The 17,412-nt window shown below is 43.5% G+C and overlaps 1 protein-coding gene across 2 annotated transcripts in view; it reads right to left on the reverse strand.

Moving 5' to 3' along the window:
• SLC38A1 (solute carrier family 38 member 1) overlaps positions 1–9,392 on the reverse strand; it is a 75,080-nt gene extending 65,688 nt beyond the window's left edge. Inside the window, exons 1-2 of one of the 2 annotated variants that reach the window (XM_053255193.1) lie at positions 8,540–9,392; positions 7,910–8,038 (exon numbers count right to left, since the gene is read on the reverse strand). The gene's annotated coding sequence lies outside the window, so the exon portion shown is untranslated. The remainder of the gene's footprint in view (positions 1–7,909; positions 8,039–8,539) is intronic. The other variant, XM_053255192.1, reaches the window with a different exon arrangement.
• Positions 9,393–17,412: the final 8,020 nt, after the last annotated feature.

Genomic DNA, 17,412 nt, shown 5'->3' on the forward strand with positions numbered 1-17,412 from the left:
GCCTGGAATACAAAGTTAAATCAGTTGTTAATTAAACAAAGGTTTATTCAAGGAAAAGCTGACTAAGAGCCCCTGGTGGCGCAGTGGTAAAACTGCTGCCCTGTAACCAGAAGGTTACAAGTTCAATCCTGACCAGGGGCTCAAGGTTGACTCAGCCTTCCATCCTTCTGAGGTCGGTAAAATGAGTACCCAGAATGTTGGGGGCAATATGCTAAATCATTGTAAACCGCTTAGAGAGCTCCGGCTATAGAGCGGTATATAAATGTAAGTGCTATTGCTATTGCTATTGCTAATTCAAAGTTTAGAAACAGATATACTTATATACTAATATATGTTGATGATTTGATTGTTTGTTGTCAAAATAGAGAAGATAGTGATGAAATTGTAGAGCATTTAAACAACTGGGGAATAAAGCAACTGGAGAACATTTCCTATTATCTTAGAATACATACAAATAGAAAGAGAACAAGATGGAGGTTATCTTCTTAACCAGAAATAAAAGATAAAAGACTTGTTAGAATGTCTGTGTCTTACAGATGCCAAGGAAGTCAGCACTCCAATGGAAGCTAACTTCTTGAAGCAAGATGCAAACAGCGAGCTTCTTCTAGACAGTAGGCAACACAGGAAAGCAATTGGAAAACATCTGTATATCGCCACAGTAACAAGACCAGACATTGCTGGAACTGTGGGATTTTTAAGCAGAAAAGTGAGTACACCCACCAAAAATAATTGGATTGCAGTTAAAAAACTGGGTAGATACCTTAAAAGTACAGCTCATCTAAAACTTAAATTGCCAACCAGTAGTAATCCTTGACTAGTGAGTTATGTGGGTGCAGACTTGGCAGATGACAGAACAAATCATAAATCCACAGGTGGATACCTGTTCTTTTATGGAGGTGACACGATTAGTTGAAAACAAAACACTGTTGCTCTTTTCTCCATGGAAGTGGAATATGTGTCAGCCATTCAGGCTTGCCAGGAGATGCCATGAATACACAAATTGTTGCAAGACATTGGAGCTGATGGATCAAAACAAACTAAATCGTTTGAGGACAATCAAAGTTGTATTTCGTTTTCACAAAGGGAGAAGACAAAATCCAGAATACAGCATATTGACACAAAATACGATTATGCATGTAATATACAAAAAAAGGTCTGGTGTAGTTGAAATACTGTCCAACAGAGAAGATGATAGCCAATGTGCTCACAAAGCCATTGCCAAGAGATCATTTTCTAACATTGATTAGCGCTCAAACAATGAGGAGCAGTGTTAGGAGTGAGAATTCTAAAGCATTGTTCTTAGCACCGCAGTAACTGCTTCTGGCCACTAGAGGCATGAGGAGTTGTGTTAATAGGTCTCTGATTAGTTAAGAGCCAGAATTGTTCAGTTGTTGTTGAAGGCTAGTGCCTGTTTGTGTATGTTGTTCAATGGCTCTCTGTTAGTATGCGATGTTTAGTTCCTAAATAAATCTTTGTTTTTTGAACTCAACCTAGTGTCTCCAGATAATCTCATGGGCTAAACTTCTTTACCTCCAGAGCTATGTGAGGGCTTTAATGTTTCTCTTCACACCCCTCAACAGAGGTCAGCTCTGAGCAGTTCAAAAATGTATCCGTTCTAGAGCAGCCATGTACCTTGCTGGCTATCCCAGAGCGAATGTTCCATCTCTGCCATCACTAGGGACGTGCACGGAACTGGCTGGAACGGTTCAGTTTGAGTCTGGACCAGATTCGAACCTGACCGGACCAGTTTGGTCCAGCACCCCTCAAAACTCCCCTGGTTTGGTTGGGAGAGAGAAGTGTAGACAATAAGATGAGTATTCGGTAGATATACCTGGGAGCATTTCCCGCCTGCCCTGACAACAGAAATGACAGCTGTGGGGTGATGAATGAGTGCTCTGCTGCACTTTTAAAGTTCAAAAGACTCAGACGCTGCACTGGGGCACACAGTGCGAGTTCCACTGAAGCTAATGCAGGAACACTACCACATTAACCCCACCTGTGTTCCCCTTCTTCTTCAGTCAATTAAAGAAATACAATCTTCATTTACATGTGAGATGTGTGTTTCGGTTAGCAGCATTGATAAATTCATAGTGGGGTGTGTGCACGCTGGCATATCGGGGAAGGCTAGAAACTCAGGGGTCCTGTGGTTCTGGGTTGCCACAGGAAAACTAAGGATTCAGAGAAGTTTTAAGGGCAAAGCCTATCTTCCCCTTCTGAGGGGAAGGGGATTAGTTTGGGGGATTGTTAGTGCTACAAGCAACCAATTCTTGGACTGCTTGGGCACCTTCCAATGCAACCTTTAGTGAGGTGCCTTTCATGGAGGAACTCTACTTAGAATTCCTATCAAAAGGGATATGAAAGCTGCCAAGGAAAGAAAAAGAGGTAGGCATGCAGGGAACCCTTTTATGGAGCTTGCACCTGATCTGGGGCAGCTGTTTCTGAACCCATTCTGTTGAAGGAGTTGCATGTTTGGTCTGACTGGACACTAGTACATGAGGTGTCTAGCATGGTTGTGACATGTATGTTTAAAGTGCATGAGCAGAGGTAACTGCTTTGGCTGGCACCTGCACCCATCATAATAATTGGCATTATTTGCCATACCTTTCTCAAGGTATAGCCTGCCCCTATTTTTATGAGGTCACTCAGAATGATGAAGTGCAATTTATTGCTGCCAAGGAAACTTTCCCCTAAACAAGATGACCCCACTTTTGAATTGGGTGTGCAATCTTCTGGTGTCATCCTCAAGATTCTCAGGCCAGCTGTACTTCACCTGTGCTCCAGAGATTTTCTTGCAACTCCATCATCCTGGAAAGGTAATTTAGCAGATGTTCCCTTCCCTTCCCGGGACCCCCCACCACCTGTTATTCCAACAATAAATGGGTGTGTGTATGAACAGGAGTCCCCAACATACAGGGGTAGGATCCCAGTTAAGTCTAGTCTACCTTTCACCAGTATAGGTAGGAACAGAGTGGCCCAATCCTTTCTTCCCAGGGGAGGGAGGGGGGGTCCCCAAGTCCCTTCCTCCCCAACTGGGGAAAAGAGTTTGTCTTTCCCAAGGAAGACTAAAAGAGGTCACCAAAAGGGATCCTTGTGACAAGCCATGTTTCTGAATGTTTAACTTGAGTCTGCCAAACTGTCCAGACTGGAACCTATGTGCAGCAACACTGCAAGTGGGTTCCATCTAGGGAGATTCCACTTGCTGGTTGTATGTTCCTTTCCAATGCAACTGCCCTTTCAAATCCAGGAAGCCTGCACTAATTCCATCAAGCCCCCTGTTCTTTAAACTAGGGTGTGCTGAATCCAGATTAATCCTCCTGACCAAAAGTGGCGCTCACCTGGCTTTCCCAGGTGCTGCCTTCCCAGCCAGGTAATAGGTCCCAGAACCACCCACTACAATTACTGTGCATGAGATCTGCCTTAGACGCTAGTAGCATCTGTGCAGCACAAACTCTATTGAACTGGCCCTTCTCTCTCCCACCCACCCACCCACCCCTCCTTCCATTTCTCAGTGAGTTTTCTGTGTTTCTCCCCAAATATCCCCTTCCCATCTGGAAGAGCACTTTGTCATCCTGGGGCATCACTAACCATGCATATGCATGGTTGTGTAGCTTAGGAATTCCAGGAAAGTCAGTGCTATAAGGAGCGGCAGGAAAGAGTTAATATGTTTTCCCCCCTGCCAGGGTGGAGGATCAATACTGAGAAGACATCATAGCACAGTGCACGCCCCCTCTCACATCGTGGCCAATAGTTGCTGGGCAGCTGACACGCTGACGCTGACGCAATGCCCAGTTTGACAATGCAAGCAGATTGGAGATTGGTGGGATGGAGCCTTGGTGGACTAGGAAGAAGGAGGGGCTATTCTGGGCCAGCGGTAATGAAACTGGAGTTGCTCAATTGTCTGCAGCTCAATTCTTGGGTTCAGAAATTAAACACAGGTTTGTTTAGCTGAACTTTGGTGCGTCACCTGAAGAGGGCCTATACGTAGTCACCGTTCCCATCTCTAAACACACAAAACTAAGTTGTGTGTGCATGAGAGAAAAACAGAATTACTATGCTGTGGTGTGGAGGAGTCTGGGAGCAACACTGTGGCTTGGCATGTTCCTCTTTGTATTCACACAATGTCTTTCTTTTAAAAATGGATTAGATATCACTGCTATGATGTGAGATAAATGTTGTATGTAAGAGAGTTTTGTGAAGCATAAGTGATTGGTACACTGGTACTGGATTGGCAGGGGTAGGTTGCTTATTATTTCACAGCTATGTTCAGTTTTCAAGACTCAGTAGCAGCTAAGTACACCTACTAAAGAATAAATTCCACTGAGTTCACTGTGATTTCCTCAGAGTATTTTTTTGCTACATTTAAACCCCACTTTTCTTTTATAGAACTCCAAGAGGTCAATCATCCAGGCACTGACCAAACCCAGACCTGCTTAGCTTCAGCACAATTACTGTACTGTATGCCTTCAAACATGCCCTGAAATGTAATATGTACAGGACTGCATCTTTCAGTTGTGGGCTATGGAATTTCCAGGAAACTCACATTATTGGCCAATTAGACAGGGAGCTCTCATAGGAGAAGAATGGCAGATGGAATGGAAACTTAACCCTTTTGTCATCCACATCACCCACCACCACCCGAGTTAGACTCACTTCCAGTTCTGGAATGCAACAAGAGGTCATTCACACAATCAAAAACTGTGTTCTGCCCATGTTTGGGAGCCATGTGTGCTCGCAATTTTCAGTTGTGTGGAAGCAAGGTAAGAGGAAAACCTGGGTAAAAGTTGATTGTGTGAAAGCAAGGGAGGAGGAAAAGCTATCCAGGTTCTCCTCTTACCTTGCTTGCTGGGAGCACACACAGCTCCCAAACCTGGGTAGAACACAGTTTTTGATTGTGTGAATGTCCTCGAAATGTAAAACTGCTGAGCGGATCCTTGCAGAAGGGAACTGGTGGGGAAAGCAGTCTCTCCTGCCTATGCACTTTTTAAACAAGTAAAGAAAGCTCTGGGCATGGTCTGAGGGCATATGATACAGCCACTTTCTGAAGCTAAGTAGGTCTGTGTCTGGTCAGTTGGCTGACTACTTGGGAAGTAGGAATGTAATAAATAAATGTAATTTTAAAAGTCCTTCAAACTGTACTCTTTACAACAAACACAGAAGGTAGTCTGGTATTATTAGTCCCAAAGGGGGGAGGTTGAGACTGATGGTTTGCCTAAAGCTGTTCAGCAAGTCCATAGCCGAGCTACAATCTCAGCTAGGAGTCTCACATCTAATGCTTATAAACACTACACCAGCACAATGCATTGAAATAAGCATCTACCTCAGGAAAGTAGGTGACAAAGCAGGCTCCCCTGTCTTAATGTGCTATGCTTTATTTTTATTTTCTTGAGCAGCTGAAAATGCCTTGACAAACTATAAAAATGCTGAACATTGGAAACAGGCCAATTCACACATTATGCTCAATGCATGTACAATTTGTGTACAATGTATGCACGTACAGAGTTGCATGGACATATTTGCACATTAAGTTCAACATGTGTACAGCAATACAGGTCTCACCTGAGCCCTATATTTAAGGGGACCTGTTCCCAGGTTCACATTTAAAATGTACGCATTTACAGTCATTCAAATATGTACATGTGTTCAGACACTTGTACTTTTGCGCAACATAATGTCCGAAAAGGGCTTTAGTTGGCTTCTTGGCCAGTTTGGATAATACTATGTCTGCTGGTCTAACCATACCTGAGAAGGGCATATGCATATCATGCATACACATGTCTTTCTGCCCTCCTGGTGTGCTGGAGCACAGTTCATTAATTGTATGGTGTGGGGTGTGTGTGTGTGTGTGGCTCATTCAAACCAGCCTTCTGTATGTGCTACAAATACTAGTTTAAACTAGTATTTGTAAAGTGTGTAGAAAAGTGGATTAACCACCTGCTTACTTGCTTAGGGAAAAGAACACAGTGGAAAAGGTGGGAGATGGGCAGAACGTAAGTGCTCATCATGTGCACACACCCTTATTGCATGTGACTGGGTGGGTGAATAATGCGTCATCTGAACTGGCCTACTGTATGTATTTTATGCCAATTACAATAGGATAATAGAGGACTCAAAAGTATTTCGTTGTTCTTGAGCCACTGTTAAACCAAGAGGTAAAATGATTACCGAAATGTATTAAAAGATACATTCAGTATAGCTTATGAAATAAAAGAAAAAGGTGACATCTGCCAGAATTTTCAGTTGAACAACTGAATTTTGAAGGAAAACAAATAAGCCTCTAAAGTGAATATGCCTAGAAGGAATATATGCAGACAGCACAATGCAGGATGATCTACTAATACCTGGCACATATGAACAAGATGCAGATAAAACTATCTGCTGCCAATTTTTAAAAAAAGGATCTGCATGAATGCAATAAATGATAGCAATAGGTTATATTCTAGCCAGTTTGCAAAATAATAACAATTTTAAAAAATAGCTATACCAGTGATGTGCAATAAAAAGACAGAAGCTAACAAGTAAGGATGCGCATGGTACCAGTTTGGTGGCCCTTCATGTGTCTCCGATCCAAACGGAGGGCGGTTCTGCCAGTTCGACAGCAGGAAGGGTGCATCTTTAAGGGCAGGTGAGGGTGGCACTTACCCCTCCTGCCGGATTTCCCCTGCCGGCGCTCCATTTTGCTAAAGCCCCTCGGGGTGGCAGCATACCTTCCTGCCACCCCATTGCTGCATCTCCCAAAAGTATTAGATGCGCTTGCATGGCGTGTGCATGTTGCGCACCCGGTTACTTTTGGGAGACGCAGCAATGGTCTTTCCTGAAATGGGAACAAAGACCTGAAAAGATGCTAGATCCATATAGATGTAAGCTGGTGCTAGGCTTGGATTCCTGGCATGCCCCAAATCCTGGCATGCCCATGATGCAGTTGCATCATGAGATATGAAGAATTAATTTAAAAGTCAACTGTAGCATGTTTACTTTATACCTACATCCACACCTCTTGAACAGAGGTGCACCTAGGTAATTACCTAGGTAATTTTGGAGCCTGGACCTAAAGGCCTTTGGAGGGCCCCCTCCTCTGCAAATTAAGCATCATCATGCTCTGCCAGGTGACCACACCACCCAAGAGAGACTAAAGAAGATTTGGGGTCCCCCAGAGGCTGTGGAGGCCCTGGACTTCGGACCCAAAGTCCAGGGGCAAGAGCGCCTCTGCTCTTGAACGCTCAATAAAGTCCTACAGGATCAGTTCTACCACCATTTTAATTTCAGTTTGCAAGTGGTGTGCAAATATATAAATGCATGCATATGAATCATGAATGACACAAAGATTACAAATGTGGTCTGAGAGAAAGAGAAAATAGAAACCTGAAGGGTGGGAGGGAACGTCTAAAAAATGAGAATTTGAATTTACTGTTAAAGCAGTCAGCATCTTGGCGGGGGGGGGGGATGTTATTTAAGACTGAGTGGTCTGTAACCAAGGTTAGGTTGGGAAGATGGTTAAAAAAAAAACCCCAATACACATTTTGTCTCTCCAAAATATATAATGTGATAGAGGGTAAATGCAGCTTAGTTGTAATAAATATGCCCCTGTAATGTTCCTGAGCTGGAGATGAAAAGTCGTCTACCTTTTCAGAAGAGCAAAGACAGAATGTTCCCCTCAAAAATGCTAGAATTCATTCTAAGCTGTCTCCTCTCTCACGTTCTTCCACCGATGACCTTTTTCTCTCTCCTTTGGTCCTTCAAAGGGTATCAGGTTTGCTAGGAACTCAGAAGCTAAATCGCAATCGAAAACCGAGCTGAAGGAGCATTTGAAAGAGAGCACCTTTTCTAAAGAGAGGACAAAGAATTCATCTTCTTCCCGCTCCCTCCCCGCCTCCACCGCCCTCAGCATTACAGGCTGCAGACCGTAACTCACTTATTGTAGAGCTGCTGTCCTGCTGCTTTTAGGATATTAGGACTACCCTACAGAGATGTGGTTTGGGTCCCAATCTCAATTCGTTCTTTCCCTGGCCACGATGTATTTTATTAGGATATTTTTCTTGTCCTTTAAAAAAAAAAAAATTAAGTGTATGAACGAAAGCGGAAATGAGCAAGAAACTAGTCATCGCTACATAAAGCTGGCCTCCTACTACGCGCGTTTTTCATATTCGTGTAGAGAAAGGAGAAGAGAGAGCGAGGGAGGGAGCGAAGCTACGCCGATTTGCACTCCGAATCCTCGCTAGTAACGCATTAAATCGCCGCCTTAACGTAAGAAAGGCAATAGAGAGAGAGAGAGAGAGCAGCGCCTGTTCCAGAAAGTCTCTCAGCGTCCTACCATGAGGCATCCTTTCTGTTCTAGTCCACGAGGGCGGCTGCGGTGTGCAGCTGACACACACCAAACGAGCCTTTTCCAGGAGGGCTCCTTTTGGCCGCCCAATACCCTTAACAGATGGAGGCTAGAAAGCGCTCCCGTCCGCTCACTCACCACCAGCCATGTGTCCTTCTAGCTGTGCTGAAGAGGCCCTTCTCTCCCACCTTCTCTCTCTCTCTCTTCCCCGCCACCTACCTGTTAAGCAGACAGGGTCCTCTTCCCTCCTGGTCTCCACGAGAAAGAAATCCCCGTCCAAGGTGTCTTCGCTGCCCCGCCTTCAGCGTTTTGTTGCCTGCGTCCTTTGTTAGAGGATCTGGGGGTCTCGTGTCTCTTTCCCTGGCAGATCCGTTTGCAGGAAAGCGCGCCTTTTCGGATTTGTGTCGCTTAGTTCGGAGGGAAAGGAACAAAACAATAAATCATAAGAATAAAGCCCGCAAAGGGAAGTGTCTTTCTGAGCCGGCGTGGCGAAGCACGAGTCCACAATCAAAGGGGAGATGCTGCCAAGAACGACCTTCAGCTTTAGCGGTGTAAAATCGAGCTCCTCGCTCCCTGACTCCTCCTCCAGTGTACGTATGAGATGTAAATTGCATCTAGCCCACTCACTATTTCCTCATCTCAACTGAGCACCGTTTGTTCTAAAAGAAAAAAAAAAAGCCCAAAACATTCTTAGCAAAGCGATGAGGTTTGCTCCGGAAATTATGATTGTAAAATAAAACGAAGGCTCGGAGTATTTATTCGCTTTCGCGATTCCTCTCTTCTGTTCCCTGCTCCTTCGCAGGTGGTGGTCTGTGCCACCGAGCATCTGGCCCACCGAAGGCCTTTTGTGTGCTGCCGGACTGCTAGAACCATCTATCTCAACTGGAACGCCGTCATGTGCTTTGCGCGCGTGCCCTCCGTTCCTTTTAGGCTGCAGCCCTGCATAGATTAAAATTTCAGGGGAGTCAATCCTACTGGATTTAACTTCTGAGAAAATATGCACTGGATTGCACACTTAGGCCTGACTGAGTGACTGTTGCTGATTTGCTACTGATGGTGAAGACAATTCCGACTCCCCTTCTTCATTTTCTCTGGGAGGGGGGATCACAAGCCGTCAAGCTCTGCCTGAGTAGAGCTGCATTGTGGGAGTTAGTTGCAGCAACTCAAATACAAAGAAACGAGTTCAGACTGTGAGTCTCTTTCTGTCTCTGTAACCTGTATGTCTCTCACCACATGTGTCAGGTATACTTGGCTCGCTCAGCGGGGTGAATCAGCTTTTGCTTTCATTAAAAAAAGGAAAGGAAAGCTGGCCATGTATGATTCCCTGTTGCCTTTTCTACTACTGGACTGATCCCATCACTGCAGAGCCGGACTAAGGGCAACTGATGCCCCAAACACAGCCCAACAATGGTGCCCCCCTTGGCCCCTTCCATTGTTTAACTGACAAGACATTAAGACTCAAGCAAATTATTTACTTATACCTTAATATTTATTTAAATTTTTAAAAGTTTTCTTCTAGATTTTTTTTAATGTAAAACAAAACAGTTCCACTGCCTATAATTTCTTATAAATAGCCAAAACAGAAGGAATGATTGAGAAAAATATTTCATCTTCAAGGTCAGACATCATAACATACGACCATCTTTTACATGAAGTTTTATCAATATTTTGTACTGCTTTTACAGTAATCTTTCGCAAATCAATGACATTTTAACTTCAGATACATAGTGTAGTAGTTTCTCGAAACTTTAGTTGCTCACTGAGCCAAAGAAAACATTTTTTTTAACAATGCAGAGTAAAGTCAAACACGGCAGATAAAAACAATTACAAAAAATCAACTAAAGTTGAGTGTGGCAGTGAAATACAAGGGGGCAAAAGGAATGCAAGGTGACAATAAGGGAGGCAAAAAGAGAGTTTGAGGAACATTTAGTTAAAAGTATCAAGGAGAATAATAAAAACTTCTTTAAATACATCAGGAGCAGGAAACCTGCCAGGGAGGCAGTTGGACCGTTAGATAATGAGAGAGTGAAAGGGATTATTAAGGAGGATATGGAGGTTGCAGAGAAGCTCAATGATTTCTTTGTGTCCATCTTCATGGCAGAGGATACTGAGCATATACCTGTTCCTGAACCAGACTTTTCAGGGATGGAGGCTAAAGAACTGAGTCAGATAGAAGTGACAAGAGATGATGTTCTATCTAAACTGTCTGGAAAAACGGAAAACTAACAGATCGCCAGGGCCAGATGGCATCCATCCAAGAGTCCTCAAAGAACTCAAACGTGAAATTGCCAACCTCCTTGCCAAAATATATAAGTTATCCCTGCAATCAGGCTCTGTGCTGGAGGACTGGAAAGTAGCAAATGTAACAACGATTTTCAAAAAGGGATCCAGGGACAATCTGGGAAATTACAGTTCGGTTAGCTTAACGTCCATTCCAGGCAAATTGATGGAAAGCATCCTCAAGGATAAAATTGTCAAGCACATAGAACAACAGGCCCTGCTGGGAAAGAACCAGCATGGCTTCCGCAAAGGTAAATCTTGCCTCACCAACCTTGTGGAGTTCTTTGAGAGTGTCAACAGGTGTGTGGATCAAGGTGATGCAGTTGACATAGTATACCTGGACTTCCAAAAAGCTTTCAACAAAGTTCCTGATCAAAGACTCCTGAGGAAACAGCAGTCATGGGATAAAGGGACAAGTACACATGTGGATTGCAAACTGATTGAAAGACAGGAAACAGTGTAGGGATAAATGGAGAGTTTTCACAATGAAAGAAAGTAGAAGTGGGGTCCCCCAGGGATCTGTATTGGGGCCAGTGCTTTTTAATTTATTCATAAATGATCTAGAAGTAGGGATAAGCAGCGAGGTGGCCAAATTTGCAGATGATACCAAACTCTTTTGGTTAGTGAAATCCAAAATTGATTGTGAGGAGCTCCAAAAGGATCTCTCCAAACTGGGGGAGTGGGCGACAAAGTGGCAAATGCAGTTCAGTGTTGGCAAGTGTAAAGTGATGCACATTGGGACAAAAATCTCCAACTTCAAGTATACGTTGATGGGATCTGAGCTGTTGGTGACTGACCAGGAAAGGGATCTTGGAATCATGGTGGACAGCTCATTGAAAGTGTCGACTCAATGTGCAGGAGCTGTGAAAACGGCCAATTCCATGCTAGGGATAATTAGGAAGAGGATTGAAAATAAACTGGCTAATATTATAATGCCTTTATACAAGACTATGGTGCGGCCACACCTGGAGTACTGTGTACAACTCTGGTCACCACATCTTAAAAAGGACATTGTTGAACTGGAGAAGATACAGAAGAGGGCAACCAAGATGATCAGGGGCCTAGAGCACCTTTCTTGTGAGGCAAGACTACAACACCTGGGGCTTTTTAGTTTAGAAAAAAGACGACTGTGGGGAGATATGATAGCGGTCAATAAAATCATGCATGGTGTGGACAAAGTGGAGAGAGAGACATTCTTTTCCCTCTCACATAACACTAGAACCATGGGTCATCCCATGAAATTGATTGCCAGGAAATCTAGGACCACCAAATGGAAGTACATGACATTACCTTGTAGTGGTTGCTATAGGGTTCAGAAAGATCTTAAAAATAAAAGCTCTTCTTTTTGTCTAAATTTTTCCAGTGCGCTATTCTCAAATATATTTATGAAAGAAGGTCCTTTTGGTTTTCAGAAATTGTTGAGGGTTACAGCCACACCTGTCTATAAATGTACATAAATTTCATTTCACACAGAGAATGTGTCACTCTGTGAAACAAACCACAACACAGTGAAAATGCATGAAGCTGGTAATAAAAATTAGTATGAAATAACCTTCCCACCATGCTTCTGGAATGGAGGTATTTGTGAAATGTGTTTCATCTGGGTTGTGCTTGGGCAGTTTAGAAAACAAAGCAAAGCAGAATAAAAGGTTACACAAGTTTACCTTGACAATGCTAAAGCCTCAGCTCCCTTCATGATGGAATGTTTGTTGACTGTATAGTTTCTAAAGCAGCTCTGTACTCATCACCAGAGCTGTCCTTAGGGCATGGCAAGCAGGGTGACCACCCCTCGTCCTGCTCTTTTAACCCCCATTAGGATTAACTGGAAGGGGGCCCCCTGCACTGGCTGATTGGCTCCAGACCCCACACCCCACCAGGGCCCTCTAAGGACAGCCCTGCTCATCACTATTTTAAATTAAGCTCAGCAAAGTATTATTTATGGGTTGCAGTTTACTTTGTGACTCCTTCTACATTCCAACAGCTTGTAGGTATGATGCATACATGTTATCGAGCTGAGTCCAGAATCTGCCTGCTGAAGAACTGGTTTGCCTGCAGAATATTGGTTCTCCTAGGAAGAATTAGAATTCTTCATGTGAAGCCAGAAGGATTACACAGTATGACATCAAAAGGATCATGTGATGGGAAGGGAAGCAGGTGACAGAGGAGACCTTGTAAGAAGTGGCTTGAATCCTTAAAGCAGTCAGGAATGGCTAACTCTGTTAGAGGACTGTTAAAGGACAGCTAACTGTGGGGATGCTATAGTGCCACCATGGGGCTGAAAGACTTACCTGAATCCAATTTAATTTAAAATGAATTACATGTGCCTTTCACATTAATCATCCACAAATGAATGAAAATAACATAGGTTTAAAAAATGTGAAGTTGCATGGATAAGATCAGCAACAACAAATTACATATCAGTGCTGTTCTTTGCTTGCAAAGACCCTGCTTAACCATGGGCTCACTGAGTACCCTTGGGACGTCCCTTTTGTTTAGCTTTCATCTCATACCTGTGTGAAATGAGAAGAGTGGCCTGTTATAAGGAAAGATAAGATGAAGACTGCAGAGCACCTTACATATTGAAAAGCTGTTACATGCATGGTGGTGAGCATACTGTATATGAAAAATGGCCTGGCTTCTTATCGTCAGGGTGACCAAGATATTGGACAGGACAATTACAGAAGATAAAAGTGAGGACAAGGGTGTAGCTATGATCTATTTTTCAAGCGGTACCACTTTGGCAAAACGCCTTCAATGTGAGAGCCATTTCCCATTGTGCTGACTTCCACACAGTTCTGTGCTTTTTTCAGTGCTGGATGGGCCCTTTAAGAGAGGTGGAGCCTTCTGTTAAAAGTTCTTTGAGGAAAGCACTGGGTAGGGCTACATTTCCCAGCACTTTGTTGCACTATTTCCAATGAAGAACACTGCTATAATTCAGTGGGGGCGGGGTGTCTCTGGACCCCTGAGGGAGGGGTTGGCACTGGCTGGGCAGAACTCGCTCTTCACTTTCCTTCTGTCTCCAGAATGATGCAATGGCATTCTTCTGGCTTCTGACTGGAGGACTCACCTTGGCTTCCTGCTGAGGTATATGTGTTGAAAAAATGTTTCTGTGACAGGGGTCTGCATCATGCATGGGATGTGGGTGATCTTATTTGCATATGAGTGGGAGAAGAGATGTGCTGAAAATGTTTAGTTTTCACCATGCCTTTACAGTTCTTCTGCAGCAAAGATCTGGGGCAGTGAGAGAGGTGTATCTTTGGTAGGCGCCAGGACCAGGGGCTTATCTTCACTTTTTGTACCAGCATCCACACTCCAATGTTGCTACACTCCTGGGTGAGGAAATGTAAACAGAGGACCAGTGTTCCCTCTAGCAAGGATTCTCAGATGTTGTTGACTACAACTCCCCTAAACCCCAGCCAAAGGCCATTGTAGCTGGGGATGCTGGGAGTTGTAGTCAATGACATCTGGGAATCCCTGTTAGCAGGAACAATGCAGAAAATGGAGGCTGGCTTTTTCAGCCCCTCACATGCTCTTCTCATGATATTACCCCTCTCCCTTTTGAGTAGTCCCATTTTGCTTACAGCCTGATAGACACTCAACCACCTGAGTTTGCCATTGGTATATACAAGTGGGACTTGCAACAAAATGTAGTTTCTCCTGAAACTTGATGCTCACTTTACTAGTGGCTCATGCAGACCAATTTCTTTTCCATCCAGCTGTATTCTTTTTTCCCTGCTGACACCTCAACATTCCTGGGGGGTGGGGAATACTGAGCATTAGGATGTTTGTTAGGAGTGCGGTTTCTTTTATTTTTCCTTTTAATTTACAAACTTATATACTTCTGCATATTTAGAGAGTCCCTAAGTATGTAGAAATTGCTACCTTCTTTGTATCTGGTCCCATTTTGCTCCCCATCTGATGGACACTTAACCACTGTGTTTGCTATTAATCTTATATACCCTATAAAACAGAGTATATCAGATTTTAAAATGGCCTATTTGTTTCAATCATGTGTTGTTGGGATTCATTTTCTTCAGTTTCTGGCATCACACATTTGATTTGTGGGATGGGCAGTCTACAGTAGCCCTGATATTGTCATTGTTTAGATAGACAAGGAGGGACCAATCCACATAGCATCAGGGGCGTAACGATGGGGGGGGCAGGCAGGGCACGTGCCCTGGGTGCCACTTTGTTGGGTCAGGTGGGGGGTGCCAAAAAGTGCCACGCCCCCATTCCCCCCTGGATCGCCCGGCGGCGGGTGGTGGCGGTGGATCGCGCGGCGGTGGCGAGCGGCGGCGGATCGTGTGCCCCATGGCTTGTGGTGCACAATGGTGGTGGGACCGAGTGAGCGCGGCGGCGGGCGGCGGCGGATCGTGCGGCGGCGGCGGGCGGGGTGGCGGCAGATTGCCGAGTGCGCAGGCCTCGGCGTCGCTCTGCGCACTCGGCGATCCGCTGCCGCCCACCGCCGCGCTCACTCGGTCACGCCGCCACTGTGCGCCACAAGCCATGGGGCACACGATCCGCAGCCACCCGCCACCACCGCACGATCTGCTGCCGCCCGCCATGGAGACCGGCCAGGGCACAGGAATGTGGGGGGGGGGGCGGGGGTGCAATTTCAGGGGCAGAGCTTGCCCTGGGCGCCGTTTTCCCCCATTACACCTCTGCATGGCATGTGGACAGTTGGACCAGATTTTGCTAATAAGCACTTCTGACCTAAAGAAAATGTGGCCAAAGTATAGTTTCAACAGCCAATGTTTAGTTTTAATATATGTATTAATCATTTCCTTTCTTTTTCAATAAAGAGTTATGTCCAAAAGGGAAAGCTTGATGCAGCGATGCATCCATTGGAAATGGACATCCATCATAAGTATTCATTAACTGATGCAATCAGTACACTTATTTACCTGTCTAAACCGGAACTCAATAATGCCAAAGTTCTGGCAACTTGTATTTGAAATTTTAGTACTTGTGGTTTTTAGCAGTATTGCACTATGAATAGCATATGTCTGGCAAATGAATTATTGCACATACATTTGTGAAAAAATTTAAAGTTGCCTTCCCCCCCACCCCTTTTTTTGTAATATAACATACAGGACAGTGTTTATAGTTATGGTAGTTCAATCCCAAATCTAAGTCCTTGTGGTAACAATTAACCAGTAAAAATAAAGTTTTGTGCTGAGGAAAGGGTTTTTTTGCCATGAGTTAAACATTTAGAAGGTAGCTCACTACATTTAAGAAAGTCATTTCAAGTAAATATTGATTGTTAATATATCTAAAAAGAATAAAAGCCGTTGTCAGCCTAAGGGCATGTCGACAAATGTAGCACAGAACTGGTTTGACAACTTCTTTCAAAAATGAAGAAGTTGACATTTTGTTAACACAATGCAAATAGTATCAAATGCCATAAAGCTGCTATTTCTGCTGTTATGTTATAGCTCATAGAATCAATCGCATTTGTAAATCTCCACTGACCTAAAGCAATGCTATGAATTTCAGCTTTCATTTAAGGAACAACCACATTTATAGTCCTTAAGGCTGCAAATATAGATTTTTAGGTAAGCGGATGGAAGAGGGAAACCGGATGGGATCCCTTTATGTCTTTTAAAGGTTACAGGTGTCTTGATAGCTCCTTAATCCCTTCCATGGCTGGCAGAAGCAAAGGAAATATTTGAAAATATGCTTAGTTTGTCTAATTTTGTGCAGGCTTGAAAATTTGGCTTTTTGTTTTTGTTTTTGTATTTTATATAGCTAGTTCTGAAATGTGTACTGCACGGCTTAGTCAGAGGCTCTGGTAATATTTTGTAAAATAATAATATGGGGAGGGGATTCCCCCCAACATCAGGTGCTAGGGAACACCAATGGAACACCAATGCCAACTTTCCCCTGCTTGTGGCTTCCCAGATGTACCTGGTTGGCTACTAAATGGGCCTTTGGCCTGATCCTGCAATCAGTAAAACATTTTAGTCTGAAATGCATATAATTTTTGTCATAGAAGATGTGATTCCCCCTTCCTTCACAACGTGGAGAGTGGGGAAAAGTTGTTTAACCATAATATTGTCTTTCCTCAGCCATTCCACTTGGAATGAATATTTGGCATGCACATTCATCATATGGAATGGTTTGCTAATTGCAACTTATACTTCATTTTTATAGCTTTTTTAAAGGTAGCAGGCGTTCATATGTGTCTATCACCATCCATCTATATATCACTAGTAAATCCAGCTTGCATTCTACAAATATATACATATATATTTGTATGTATACACACACACCTGGTTGGTATTTAAAATACCCCTTACCACATGTGTGAATAATAATAATAATGATAATAATGATAATAATGATAATAATAATAATAATAATAATAATAATAGGCGCAGATGGAGGAGGTGTTGGAAATAGAGGATACCACCGTTGCTGAACTGTTTCAAAATCAAAACCAGGCAACCTCCCCTTTGCCTTCACCTCAAAAACCCAAATGCCGTTTAACAGAAAAGCAACAAGAACTAAAGCAAAAAATAACTGAGCACATGAACCAAACAACCACCAGGGTTCAACTTCCCGCTCTAAAAACAGTTGCCAAAAAACAACTTGCTCAGGTATTAAAAGATGTCAATGCTGCACTTGCAGAAATAAGAACCAATAATTTGCAAGAAACAAACCAACTAATGTACAGTGCAGCAACAATAACAACACAAGAGCTCGGATATAAGATCAGTGGACCTGTAAAAAAAGAAAGCAGTACATCACCTAAATGGAAGATTCGATTAGAAAATAAAATCTCGAGGCTTAGATCAGATGCTAGTAAATGG

The sequence above is a fragment of the Hemicordylus capensis genome, chromosome 5 (genome assembly GCF_027244095.1).
Source record: "Hemicordylus capensis ecotype Gifberg chromosome 5, rHemCap1.1.pri, whole genome shotgun sequence".
NCBI classification, from domain to species: domain Eukaryota; kingdom Metazoa; phylum Chordata; class Lepidosauria; order Squamata; family Cordylidae; genus Hemicordylus; species Hemicordylus capensis.